Source organism: Crocodylus siamensis, chromosome 8 (assembly GCF_052110815.1).
Source record: "Crocodylus siamensis isolate JL-2025a chromosome 8, ASM5211081v1, whole genome shotgun sequence".
In the NCBI taxonomy this organism is placed as follows: domain Eukaryota; kingdom Metazoa; phylum Chordata; order Crocodylia; family Crocodylidae; genus Crocodylus; species Crocodylus siamensis.
Genome location: NC_143402.1, coordinates 74,214,744 through 74,229,518, shown reverse-complemented (window position 1 = coordinate 74,229,518; position 14,775 = coordinate 74,214,744). Strand labels below are relative to the sequence as shown.

Genomic DNA, 14,775 nt, shown 5'->3' with positions numbered 1-14,775 from the left:
AATGATGACCTAGAACAAGGTAAAGCCACCCCCTCCTCTCCACTCCAGTTTTTTTGGTGTTTTAAACCAGGGGAATCTAGAGAGGTGTTTCCAAAAAATGCAGACAGGTACCCAACAAGGACACATAAGCAGGCAAGGTGCCTAACTCCCACTGACTTTCAAAAAAGAAAATCCTATCAAAATAGCTGGAGCCTGAATTTCTATCCCAGTGTATAATTCTGTGTTAGTATTGTACCTCAATCGCACTAATAGGTAGAAAACATGGTAAATGGTAAAATGGTAAACTAAAAATGTAAACGGAGGCAATATTGAAGGAGTGGTGCATGAGAAAATATGCAAAATCAATGTCTTTTTTAATTTACCCAGTCTGCCTTGTAACTTAACAAATACTGCATGAAGTGTTAGGGGTAAGGAATTTATTTGAAGTGGGTTTGGAAAAAAGAAAAGAATGGAAAAACCACGGAAGTCCAAAATAAATGAATATATGGAAGCAATTCTTAAGACCAGTTCTGGTTCTGCAAGTAAATGGGCATGCAAACAGACTGTGGTCCCGCACAGATCTGCAGGTGTTGTGCAATCAGCAGGAGCCCACAAAGTACTGGGAGTCACGAATGCTTAGCACCTCGCGGGACTCGACTGTTTCTTTGTGGCGTTCACTGTAAATAACGGTGAACTTAAAAAGGCTGTTTGTCACAAACTAAAAGCATGAGAAACTGTGTCAGAGTATGAAGGATTTCCGTTAACGCTACAGAGTTCAAGGCGTGTATTATATCCAAGGGAAAAATGTCAGACACCGAGCTGTGACATTTTGAGCTATTGTGAATATACCTGTTCTAGCATTTTCCTCCTCAATACAGAGCACTTAAGTTTCCAATTATAGGCCATGTCAAAAAGGTACCTTTAGAAAAAAGGGAAAATGCCATTTTGGATAGATAAAAATAGCTGAATAATTGTTTTCATTTATTCCCTAACCATGTCATTAGAGTCTGAGTGTAATATAACTTGAATTTTCCCAACACGAACGCTTCTTTTGATAAATCTGTTTTAGGATACCATTGTCAGAGCACCTGTGATATATAACGTAGTTAATATCCCGCCACAGTAGCATATTCAAGAGCTCTAGATGTCTATCTTAAATCAATCATTAATGCAGGCAGCTACAAACCTTCCCAAGAGCCTGGATCCTACAACTCTCATGCAAGTAGCCCCACTGATCGAACATTAGACGTCTGTGTTTGTACAAACATTCAGGGAGAGATCTTTATTTAGTATAAACAGACCAGGCCCCTTTAAAGAACAACACCAATTTTCAGGAGCTAAGAATCTGGCTTTACTTTTTGAAGCTCTTTTTGGTTCTATACAAGGCAGGCCTGAATGTTAGCCGTGACACTATGTCTGCACATGGGTAGGCGATGGCTCCCAAAAGTATCAAACGCCCCTCTGCGTTATCACCCAATTCGGAGATTTCCGGGAAGCGATCAACCACAGCAGAATCAGGGCAGTGTGGTGTGTCACTCAACCCCTCATTAGGAGATAGCACTGTAGAGGAACATACAGCATTTCATATCAAACTCAGTATCGTGTATACGAACTTAGAATTCATTGCATTTATGACCCCATTCAGGAACAGTGGCCTCAAAAACAGAGTCCACATATAGCGTAAAGCCAAAATTGGCCCCCTACTAGCAATTTACCTTTATTGAAGACAAGATATTATCAGCTTGACTATTCTTGGGCTCCTATTTCAGGACTGCTCTTTTACAAGACAGCCACTCCTAGCTCCTTGTTCCTGAGGGGAGTTACTTGCCCCCCTGAGTCAGCAGGACTCATTTAAAACCGTTCCTAGAAACACCAATACGTCCCAAAGAGCAGAGGGTTTTAAGGCAAACGGTCTCAGCTTTTACGTCCCCCTTGATCATAAAATATTCCTTGCAGCTTTTGAATGCAAAATAATCAAAATTCTTCTGCTTCTCCAAAATCTGGTGATTTTAAGCTTTCATCTCCAAGTCATTTGCTCCATTTGCACCTGCCATTAGCCTGAACCCTTCCTTTTCATACCCACTTCCTTCCTGTTCTGCTTATCCAAGGTGGAGCAATACAGCTGTGATATTCTCCCATCTCTAATCTCATCTTTTTGCTTCTGTCCTAAGGATGTCTGCTAGGTCTTTAAAAACAACCCAAAGAGAACCACCAGCTCTTAACAGGGATACCGCTATAAGCAAAAGCACAGGTCATTTAGACTCCCAGAAACCCACGTCAGATTGTTCTCTCCCATACAAATTAATAAACCGAGTTTGAAAGTTTTATGCCCCCTGTCTCAAAGACCTGAACACCAAAGTTTGGGGAAATGGGTGCATGCAAACTGGTTAAGGCTATAAGGGAGAGGGGGCCACAGGAAGACAAGGAGACACCACCCGAGCAAGACAGGTGACAAATGCAAGGAGTGCCCAGGTAAGAAATAGGGGTCTAGATAGTCTCCCAGATTGGGGGGGTGGCACACGCAGCTAGGCAAGGCCTTAAATGCCTATATACCAATGCTCATAGCATGGGGAACAAACAGGAGGAACTTGCCCTCAGAATAGCCGGTTCAGACCCAGACATAATAGGGCTACAGAAATCTGGTGGGATTCATCCCACGACTGGACAGTTAGCATTAGGGGCTATGGGCTTTACAGGCGGGATAGAGAAGGAAGGAAAGGTGGGGGTGTGGCGCTCTATGTCAAGGAGCACTACACATCCTCTGCCAGCAAAACGGGGTCAGAGAAGGGGCAAGCGGAAGTGCTCTGGGTCAAGATACAAGGGGGCCATGGGGAGAGGGATCTAATGGTGGGGGTCTACTACAGACTCCCCAGCCAAGGGGAGGAGCCGGACTGGGAATTTTCGGGCCAGCTTGCAGAGGCACTTAAGGCAAGGGATGCAGTTGTCATGGGTGATTTAAATTACCGGGACATCTGCTGGGAGGAACAGTCAGCCAGGTCAGACCATTCCAGGAGGTTCCTGGCCGAGATACAGGACCTCCACTTAATTCAGGAGGTGCACAGTCCCACCAGAGGAAATGCCCTGTTGGACCTGGTCCTGGCCACAGGCGATGACCTGGTAAGGGGTCTCCAGGTCCTCGACCACCTGGTGATAGCGATCATCGCTTGCTGGAATTCCCCATCCAGCGCAGGGTGTCAAGGGCCTGCAGCAAGGTGGTAGCCCTAGACTTCAAGAGGGCCAACTTCAACAAGTTGAGGAGATTAGTGGGAGAGGTGCTGGGGTTCCCAAGAGCAGGGGAACTCAGTGCCCAAGATGAGTGGTTGTTCCTTAAGGAGACGATACTCAGGGCCCAAGGGGTGACCATCCCAACACAATGCAAGGCGGGCAAGAGTGCCTGAAAGACCCCCTGGCTCACCAAAGGCGTCCAGGAATGCTTGATTGCCAAAAAGGTGGCGTACAACCAGTGGAAGGGGGGTGCTATCTCCAAAAAGGAGTATACCTCCTCTGCTCAGGCCTGTAGGGGGGCTGTCAGGAAAGCTAAGGCAGACATAGTGCTAGGACTAGCGTCCAAGATCAAAGATAATAAAAAGTCATTTTTCAAATATATAGAGAGGATGAAGAAAGTACCAGAAAATCTGGGGCCCCTGCAAGATCCTCTGGGCAATCTGGTTGTTGCGCCAGAGGAGAAAGCAGACCTCTTTAACCAATTCTTCACCTCCGTTTTCTTGTGCAGGGACCGGGACTTCCCCACCGTGACACAAGACAGACTCGAGGGGAACGCCTCCAGACTTCAGGTTGGGGAGGACCAGGTTAGAGAGCTTCTGGAGGGGCTGGATGTGTTCAAATCAGCGGGTCCAGATGCTTTCCACCTCAGGGTGTTAAGGGAGCTTGGCACGGCTTTATGAGCACTTGTGGTGCTCGGGCCAGGTGCCAGATGATTGGAAGATAGCCAACGTGGTCCCCATCTTTAAAAAAGGGAGGAGGGAGGATCCGGGCAACTACAAGCCCGTCAGTCTTACCTCAATCCTAGGGAAACTCTTTGAGAAGAACATCAAGGAGCACATCTGTGATGGGTGGGCTTCAGGGATGGTGCTCAAGGGCAACCAGCACGGTTTCATTAGGGGCAGGTCATGTCAGACCAACCTGATTGCCTTTTATGATCAGGTCACAAAAACCTTGGATGCAGGTGTCGCCGTGGACATAGTCTTTCTGGACTTCAGCAAGGCCTTTGACACCGTCTCCCACCCCACCCTCATTAAAAACCTAGGCGACTGTGGCATTGATGCCTACATGGTCAGATGGATTGCAGATTGGCTGAAGGGTTGCACTCAGAGGGTGATTGGTGTACAGGGCATAGTCAACCTGGGGAGAAGTGGGCAGCAGAGTCCCCCAGGGCTCGGTCCTTGGGCCCGTGCTGTTCAATTTCTTTAGCAGTGATTTGGACGACGGGGTGAAAAGCAACCTGTTTAAATTTGCTGATGATACCAAAATTTGGGGTGAGGTGAGCACACTAGTAGGGAGGGAAAGACTGCAGCAAGACCTGGATAGGTTACAGGGGTGGGCTAACAAAAACAGGTTGTGTTTCAATACTGAAAAGTGCAGGGCGCTGCACTTGGGCAGTAGTAACCAGCAGCACACTTATAAGATGGGAAACTCCCTTCTTGAGAGCACAGAGGCAGAAAGGGATCTTGGAGTCATTACTGACTCCAAGATGGACATAGGCCGACAATGCGAGGTCACGGTTGGCAGGGCTAACCAGACCCTGTCGTGCATCCACAGATGCATCTCAAGCAGGGGCCAAGGAGGTGATCCTCCCCGTCTACGCGACACTGGTCAGGCCACAGCTGGAGTACTGTGTCCAGTTCTGTGCGCCCCACTTCAGAAGGGATGTGGACAACATGGAGAGGGTCCAGAGGAGGCCACTCACATGATCCGGGGACAACAGGGCAGACCCTACAATGAGAGACTGCAGGACCTGAACCTGTTCAGCCTTCACAAGAGAAGGCTGAGGGGGGACCTGGTGACGGTCTGTAAACTCACGAGGGGGGACCAGAAGGGTTTGGGAAAGACCTTGTTTCCCCTAGCGCCTCTTGGCATAACAAGGAATAACAGCCACAAGTTGTTGGAGAGGAGGTTTAGATTAGACATCTGCAAGAACTACTTCACTGTCAGGGTGGCTGGGAGCTGGAACCAACTTCCAAGGGAAGTGGTGCTGGCTCCTACCCTGGGGGTCTTTAAGAAGAGGCCTGATGCCTACCTGGCTGGACTCATTTGAGCCCAGTTTTTCTCCTGCCCGGGCAGGGGGCGGACTTGAAGATCTACAAGGTCCCTTCTGACCCAACTTCTATGATTCTATTAAGGGGCTGTCTAAACTCCAGAAACACACTCAGAAAAAAGTATAGCAAAAAGAGGATATGCCATAGAAACATTCTAAATAGGAACTAGTCCTTGTATTTTTGCAGGCAAAATTCCCATTAATATTAGTAATAGTCGTAGGCCTATAGTACTTACCAACATTTAGAAATGAGGGCTGAAACTCTGGCTGCCCAAACCCTGCAGAGTCTCATTATTAGTTATACAACCCCCATGCATATTCAAGGAGAATTCAGACCCATCACTCTCAGAATATATTCTCTAACCAAAGGGTTTAGGACACCAACAATAAAGTAAGAGGCTAATGAACAGTTTTAGCCCTAATTGGAAACGTGATTAGTATATAATGGCCAATCCTCTTTGGGGCTTTGAAAAAGAAATACACATCATTTACCATTAACTACAGTGGGTATTCAATCCCATTAAGCTCATATTTTAAATATACACAATTAAAATTAATCTTACTTTTCATATTTCTGTTGCAGAAAATATGAAGACCAGCTTTAAGTTTGTAATGGAATTAGTTCATCATTAGTGGAGACTTCAGTTAAATCATTAAATGTGGAACTGGCTTTACCAATCTCATTCTTTTCAATATGCAGGGTGAATATCCATAAGCACAACATACAATTAGATGCAGATCTTCCAGCATGCATATTTTTAGTGAAAAGATAATTAAAAAAAGAAGTGGTTTCACAGGGCTTAACAATCTCTCTCTCAGAATTCATTGTTATTGCTGAATAAGTTAAAATACAGCTGGCAAGACTACTTATATCCAGTTTCCCCTTGAGTCATATTTTGTTGCCACTCAGTAAACTTAGAAACAGGTAAACATAGCAACAAGTGGCTGAACAGCTGCATGGAAATCAACATTTTCTTGCCTTTGTCCAGCTTATAAAATTATACCGCAGAGGAACGCATTTCAGATTTATCAATAAAGAAAGCTTGTGTCTGGTGGTAAAGGCAATGGCAGGACACTAATCTACCTGAAAAAGGAAGCAACAAGTGTGGTTCAAATGACTGAACTTAATGAAAGTTCAGAGCAATGGCTTTCAGCCTGTGGTCCATGCACCTCTGGAGGTCCGCAAAAGATGACTATGATCAATCAAAAGTACGTGAATACCCACATTTACAATTCAAAGGAGTCTGCGCCTCCATTTAAAATTTTTTAAGAAACCACAAATGAAAAAAAGATGAAGACCACTGGTTTATGGTTTGAACTGTTGCAGTCAGGAACCATTAGAGCAGGGCCTGCATCAGACCAAGGCAATAAATGCTGGGCTGCCCAAATTGAGAACTTACTTCCCTGAAGAAGCAAACCTTTCTTGTGGAGGGCCTTCTGCTTTATGCCAGGAACTTATGAAGGGCTGGGTTTAACCGAACACCAGCGTACTCAACAGGCCACAGTCAGGTCATCCCATGCAGTGACTGCGATGATGAGCAGGTTTAGCAAGTGTTAAAATCACTGACAGCCAGTGCAGTTGCTTAGAAGACTGTCCTGTCCAGACAAGGTGAAGAGTCCTTTGTTGGACAGGACAACCGGAGCACTTCCCAAGCCACTGGTACTCCCATTAAGTTCTTTAGTTCAAGAAGGGATTTGAGCTGGGCCTAGCTATTGGTGCTGAAAGTGATCACAATCTCTTTCCTTTCCTGACATACCTGATGGCGTGCCACTACTACACCTGGAGGAAGGTGGGTCCCAATAAGACCAATACAGCCATTGTCTTAAACTGCATTACAGCCGCAGGCCTTCCCACTGTCACTTGTTCTTCTGGATCTCCCCCACGTTCCTAATATAGGAGAAAGTTCCCTACTTAAAGGCAAGGGAATGAAGGATTAAAGAAGTACATCTGCAGAAATAGCACAGCTGCTCGGGAAGGGTATCATACTGGAACAACTGAGGCCTGTTTTAGTGCTAGGGTGAAAGGTAAATGAACATCCTGATTCTGGAAAAGCCTTATTGGTCAATACTAGTATTAGTTTCATAGGTTCTAGGGCTGGAAGGGACCCGAGTAGATCATCTAGTCCGACCCCCTGCCATGGCAGGAAAGAGTACTGGGGTCAAACAACCCCAGCAAGGTGTTCGCCTAGCCTTGTCTTAAAGTCCCCCAGGGTAGGGGCCAGCACCACTTCACTTGGAAGCTGGTTCCAGACCCTAGCCGCCCTGACAGTGAAGTCGCGCCTCCTGATATCTAGCCTAAATCTACCCTCTGCCAGCTTATGACAGTTATTCCTGGTCACTCCTGGCGGTGCTCAGGGGAACAGGGACTCCCCCAGTGCCTGCTGGTCCCCCCTGACTAGTTTGTAACAGGCCACTAGATCCCCCCTCAGCCTTCTCTTATGGAGGCTGAACAGGTTCAGGTCCTGTAGCCTCTCCTCATAAGGCCTTCCCTGCTGCCCCCGCCTCCTCTGGACCCTCTCCATGTTGTCCACATCCCTCTTGAAATATGGCGCCCAGAACTGGACGCAGTACTCCAGTTGCGGCCTGACCAGTGCCGCATAGAGGGGGAGGATCACCTCCTTGGACCTGTTTGAGATGCATCTGTGGATGCATGACAAGGTGCGGTTGGCCTTCCTGACCACGTCCCCACACTGCCGGCCCATGTTCATCTTGGCATCAGTGATGACTTCCAAGATCCTTTTCTGCCTCTGCACTGATGAGAAAGGAGTTCCCCAGCCTGTAGGTATGGTGCCGGTTCTTCCTCCCCAGGTACAGCACCTTGCACTTCTCAGTGCTGAATCCCATCCTGTTCTCTTCCACCCACCCCTGTAACCTGTCTAGGTCCAATTGCAGCCTATTCCTCCCTTCTAGCGTGTCCACATCCCCCCACATCTTAGTGTCATCAGCAAATTTGACCAGAGTGCTTTTTACCCCCTTGTCCAAGTCACTGATGAAGATGTTGAACAGTGCGGGCCTGAGGACTGAGCCCTGGGGGACCCCACTGCCCACGTCCCTCCAGGTAGAAAATGATCCGTCCACCACCACTCTCTGAGTGTGGCCCTCCAGCCAGTTGGCGACCCAGCTGACTGTGTAGGTGTCAACACCAGAGTCCCCCAGTTTCTTAATAAGAACGGGGTGAGAGACAGTGTCGAAGGCCTTCCGAAAGTCCAGGAAGACTATGTCCACTGCTACCCCTGCATCTAAGGATCTGGTGACCTGATCATAGAAGGCACCAGGTTGGTCTGACAGGACCTGCCACTCATGAACCCATGTTGGTTGCCCCTAAGCATGACCTCCCCTGCTGGCCCCTCATGGATATGCGCCAGAATAATTTTCTTAAAAAGCTTACTCAGAATTGAGGTAAGACTAACTGGCTTATAGTTTCCCAGGTCCTCCTTCTTTCCCTTTTTGAAGATGGGGACCACGTTGGCCCTCTTCCAGTTCTCTGGCACCACACCAGAGCCCCACGAGTACTCGTACAGCTGTGCCAGGGGTCCTGCAATGACCTCAGCCAATTCCTTTAGTACTCTAGGGTGCAGATCATCTGGATCGGCTGACTTGAATCCATCCAGTCCCTACAGAAGTTCCCTAACTAGTTCCTCACTAACCCTGGGCCTAGGTGTGCCTCCCCTGGGGCCTGATGTACCGATGCTGTCTCCCAAACATTCTCCACAGGGTCCGTGCCTTATTCCTAGCCTTCAACATTGAATAAGGTTTAACTCATATTCTCTTTATCAGAGCAGCATACCAAGCAATTTAAGAAGAACTTGTGCTCAATGTATGCAAGGCACTCAGCTCCTGAAGTGGACACCATGGCCATTTAATGGAGGGGAAAAGGACAGTGCATCTCTCAGGTTCTTAACTCTAGAAATTCAGATGCAACAGATGTACAAGCAGGTTACAAATACTTTTTCCCTACCTGTAAAGTTATGGGATAACTCTAATAACTGGAAAGCAATTACATGCCTCCAACAATACCTGTTCCATAGAAGTAATGCACCATGAAACTTAAGCAAACTGTAAATTCTCATTGTGCCCCAGCACATGTTATTATTCCTAAAACATACAAACTAGTTTATGATTCCTCCTACAGCATGATCCTGTACTTAGTTGTACACAATAAACTCTACAACATCCTGCCTGAAAGAGAGAGAGAGAATATGTCATGCATGTGGTGACATTTAGATTATAAAATATAAAACAAAGTTCCTGGCAAAAAGCACTTGATAATAAATAACATCAAGTAAAACAGAGCAGATTCTTCCCAAGATGCTTCATGTCAACATCATCTCTTTGTGGGTGAAATCCAACCATCTGCCCAAAGGATATGGCATGAGCTGTGTTCCCATCACCACAATTCAGAAAAGTTTTCACAGTGGTGATGCTCAGGCAGAAGAAAGATACTCCAAAGTTGACTGGCAGAGAAGCTGCACATCCATATTTGTATAGTTCAAATGACCCTAGTATCCTCCACAACTCCAGAGAGCAAGGACTATGTACCCTGGTCCTGGTTTAGGTATGAACCTAACTGTTGCAGTGATTCTTCTCCTTATCTATACATAGCCCCAAAATTCAAGGGTTTATGTGCAGTGCCTAGACTAACATGTGTTTGCAAAAATCAAGCCCATGAGCTATCAATCAACCTGAATTAGAAACCAGAACCAGATGGAAAGTTTCCAACAAAACCGTTTTTTTAGAAAACGTTGATGTGTTGAGCCCCAAATATTTTGTTAGAAAAATCTTGGGTTACATGAACTTTTGCCAAACCCAAGGCAGGGTTTCAAGCATCCTCGTCTGCAATCCCAGTGGGCACCCACTACTGCCAGGATCCTGACAGCTTCTTAGATCCCTGCTACAGAGCCAGGACTAACTTCCTGAATGTCTTCAGACAGACTCCCAGCTTCAATGGCTCTGGGACAGTGTGCAAGGATAGAAGGAATCAGACTGAAAAGAATATCAGTTGCACTAAGCAACAGCAGGTTTTGGTATGAGATACTTTAAAAAAAAAAAAAAAAAGGAAAAAAACGGGAAAAAAAGAACCAAAAAAACAACTCTGTAAAACCTCCCGTCAACTGGAAGCCCGGCATGCTGGCTATCTTTATTAAAAGCAAGAACAAGAAGCTTAGTCTAGACAGAACCTATTGGTCCAGAACCAAACACTGAATTCAACGGAAGTGGAGGACGCCTAGCCCTAACAGCAAAAATATGAGCAAAATCTGAATGGTGGCAACTCCCCATCCCACATGACAAGGATGTTCCCAATACAGATGGTAGCACCGTGAAAACTCATTTTCATTATATTTAAGTGCACTCTACTTCACATTCTCACTCACTTCAATAGCACAGGAATTCAGGGAACACTAGGTGAGGAAGCCAGAAAGCCTAATGAGGCTGGCTGTCATTTCTTTTATTTAGGAGTTGTGTCCCATATATTACTCTTCCTTGCAACTGCTTCAGTGACAAAACTCACACTGATCCAACAAAGACACACACAAGCGTTTAATGAGAAGCCCCGTGATTTCAATGGTATTTCTGATGTGCATAAGTCTTTGCAGGATCCTGGCCTTAATTATCCTGCTGTAATGTGTGAATCCTTAACTTCAGTGATAATGGGGATGTGACAGTACTCCTTACCACCACTCAGTCGGCAAAGCAGATGCAGGTATTGTGTGCTGTGCTCAGGGTGGATGGGCACAGTGCAGGTGACGGGGGCAGCTTGGAGGAAAGACATTTATTTTGCCTATTTATTTACTCACTGCTGGCTTTGGAGCATATAAACCCAGGAGACTTTCTGCCTTTTCATTTATAAATCGAACCTGACTCCTCCAGAATTTGCTGACCCTTTCCTGGGAGATCAAGACTATAAGATTTAATTATTCTTTTGGCCCCTTGCTTTGTAAACACCTCAGCACAGTTTTTTTTATGCTGACACTTTTCCTGTAATCAATAAATTCTACCTGCTAGCTCTACAGCATTTCACTCTGCTAACATGGACCTAAGCTTCTCCTTCTTTTAGCAACAATCTTCCTTTACTCTCCACTTTTGCATGTGCATAGAGAAGCTTTCTGAAGTCTTTAGATTCTTTCTTTCTACCTATTTTATGAAACATTTTCATGTGTCCTTTTCTTTCATTTTCTTTACAGCCATTCTTGGTATATTCACACTGGTCCTTTTTAGCTTTTGAAAATACATTTTTAGATGGCGCACAGTACCCTCTGACACATTACATTTTTTTCCTTAAACACTTTTCATTTGTCCACTGCACTCTTTTCTTTTAATCCTTTATTCTCTCCAAGATAAAGAAATGGAGTAAAAGGAAGCAAAGGCAAAACAGAAAGTCTTCACAGATAAAACAGTACCACTGAATACAAAAAAACCTTACCAGCAGTTTATCTCAGATTCTGTGAGCACAAAAGAGTCATCAGATGTTCTTATGGGAAAAAAACTACAATTTGAAATACTGCACCTTTCAAAATCAAAAGATAGCATCATGCTAGCATAAATCTATTTTGATCATTTGTGATTCAGAGTCTAAGTATGAAAATCAGTATCCTTTTTTCTTATTAAACTCCTCTGTTGTTTAAAGTATCTGATAACATCACTTGAGTTTCTTGTTTCACTAAGCTATCCATAGCACAAACACAATGGAAAAACAACGAATTAAGTATATCACTCATCTTCACTTAGCAAAAGGAAAAAAAACTTATTAATTAAATGTAAATGAGCATTGGCTAATTATGGGCAAATGAACTTTCCTGCCTTGCCCCACAGCTGCTACTACAGCACTTACAAAAAACAGGCAGAAATACACATCTTGCCATACCTGCCACTCTTGTGATGAAATACCCTTTGCATTTCCTGCTGTTGCCTTCTCCTTTTCAGATGACACTAAATCAGTTTTTAAGAACATCACAGGAGTTACTGCCTGAACCAGAGGCCCTAGAAGTCGAGTGGCAGGTGTTAAAGGAAGAAAAGACCTATTTCTCTGCAGCACTTGGTCCAGTTTTGGCTTAAATGTCACAAAGCAATGGGGAATGCTCTTCTAACCTCTAATTTATTCATTGTTCAACATGGTTTATTTTTGTTTTATTTACATGGTGGTTATTATCTTCAAATCTTGGCAAGAGATGGATTTAACAGCCAGCATTTGGAACAGGAGGGGAGACTGCCCCTAAACTACTTGACAGTCTCCCATTAAGTGCGTTCAGTATGTGTCAGCGTCCAAGCATCTGAACACAGCTCGTCTCAGTCTCAGCTGAAATGTTTACAATAAATTTGAAAGAGATCCAGTCATGTGAAATCACTTCAAGAGATCTGCAATCATTCTGTGTTTCACAGAGAGATTTAACACTTCTGAGTACCTTCACACTTTTTGATAACCACTTATGAAGTGATCAGATTTCTGGGCACTTGCAAATGTAGAACCATACAGGGTTATAAAAGCATTTCCTTTCATGTGCTCTTCAAGTTATGGCTTGATTACCTGTGCTCAGACTACTTAGCATAAAGTCCCTACATACTGCAATAAATGCCATCGTCTAAACAGAGATCTAAAAAAAGTTTGAAGTTTATCTTTCATGTCAGAAGGATAAAACGGATTAAATAAAAAGTTACAGTATTGATTCATTAATTAAAACTACCATCAGTTCCTCTACTTTAAGTTTACAATGCTGCGCCAATTTAAAAGAAAATAAACAGCTTTCTTTTTTGGCATTAAAAAACACACAAGGGCTGTTAGTTACATAAAGTATTATTATATTCCCAATTAGCAAAACATTTCAGAACATGCTTAATTTTAATTACATGAATAATCCCACTAACTCCATAAGAAATACTCTTCTCTTTAACGTTAAAGTTAAGCATTTGATTCAGTGGTGCTTTGCTGAGCCTTGGTGTATTGTACATTAAAACTGCAGATAAAGCAAAACTGCAAAACCAGAGATCTTGTGAAAAAGCTATCAGTTTATATGTGCACTGCAATCCTTTGCAAGAGGTCCACTTGTGCAAGTAACATTTCAAGGGACCGGGCACTATGGAGACAAAACTGTGGTCCAAGGTGTCAGCTGCCACCAAAGACCTCTTTCAAGGGCTTTGCATCTAAAATACATTGCCAGCTTCGTATCTTTGACTCTGCCAACCCAGTATTATTTCTAGTTTTAATCTGTAAATACAAGCTTCAATGTGCCACAAATGTGTCTTCAGATAAAGAAACCTCATTGCGTATATGCCTAGGATTCTATATTACATTACAAAAGGTTATTTTTAACCAACGTTTCCAAAACCATGTTGGCAGAAACTTGTGTAGCCTATACATTAATCACAGCAGTATTTAGCAAGGTTGTTTATACTTTGCCTTTCCTGTCTATCTCCAACCCAGGTGGTTTATAATATCATCATTATGTACTTAATTCAATGCGTTTAACTCATAATCATAATGTACATATGACCTTAAGTTTGTATCCTGATATATGAAAATACAAAACTATGATTAAATACTATGGACCAGGTTTTAAAGTTATGTAGCTGCTTAACTCCCTAAGTCATATTAGGTGTTTCTGCTCTAGGTTAAAAAGGTTCATTTGGTTATACACGTCAGTGGTTTTCAACCTTTTTAGACTCAAAGCACGCTTTTTGGTTTTCATTGTTTTTTGAGTGCAGAAAAATTAAAGAGTAATTCTTCAGTTGCAAAGAACTTGAAAAGATCACAGCAGGTCAGAATGGTTTTTTACACTATTGCAGTGGTGTCAAACTCAACTTGCCCTGTGAGCCAGGCCAGCGGCATGGGACCACTGGATGAACAGTGAGGGGCCAGTCCCATGGGCTGGATTGGGCCCACAGACCCTTCCCCCACATGCCAGATCCAGCACCTATGGCACCTGCTCTGGCTGGTCAAGGATTGTGCTTCACCTGGTGCATACTCTGGCCAGACTGGATCATGAACTACAAGCAGCATCCACTCCAGCTGGTTTGGGGCAGACATTGTGTGCCGCAAAGGTCTTAGACTGTCTGGAGTAGGCGCCAGACCTGACATGCAGGGGAACCCACAGAGATCTTCACCCCCCGCACCCCCTATGCCAGATCCGGTGCCCACTCTGGCTGGTCTGGAACTGCGTTGCACGTGGCACCCTCTCCAGGACCTGTGCTGCACATGCCACATGCCCCAGACTAACTGGAGCGATCACTGCATGTGGCTCAGGGTCTGGACCAGCCACAGCGGGTACTGAATAGGTGGGAGGCAGGACTGGTACCACTTGGGGATGAAAACAGGGGTCAAGTGATGTGGCTCCACAGGGCTGACACAGGGCAAGCCATTATCTTTAACACCCCTGCAAATGGATGCCTATTTGACATTTCTGGGTTTACATTATGAATCATATTTGCACAGTTAACAATACTAATATTGTGTAGCACTGTGCAGCACCCTTGAAAGGATCTTAAGGCACACCATGGTGCTACAGCATCCTGGTTAAGAATCACTGTTA

At 44.6% G+C, this 14,775-nt stretch overlaps 1 protein-coding gene across 2 annotated transcripts in view; it reads right to left on the bottom strand.

Moving 5' to 3' along the window:
- Positions 1–14,775, bottom strand: part of HELZ (helicase with zinc finger) — a 170,273-nt gene that overhangs the window by 16,002 nt on the left and 139,496 nt on the right. The gene's annotated exons all lie outside the window — the stretch shown is intronic.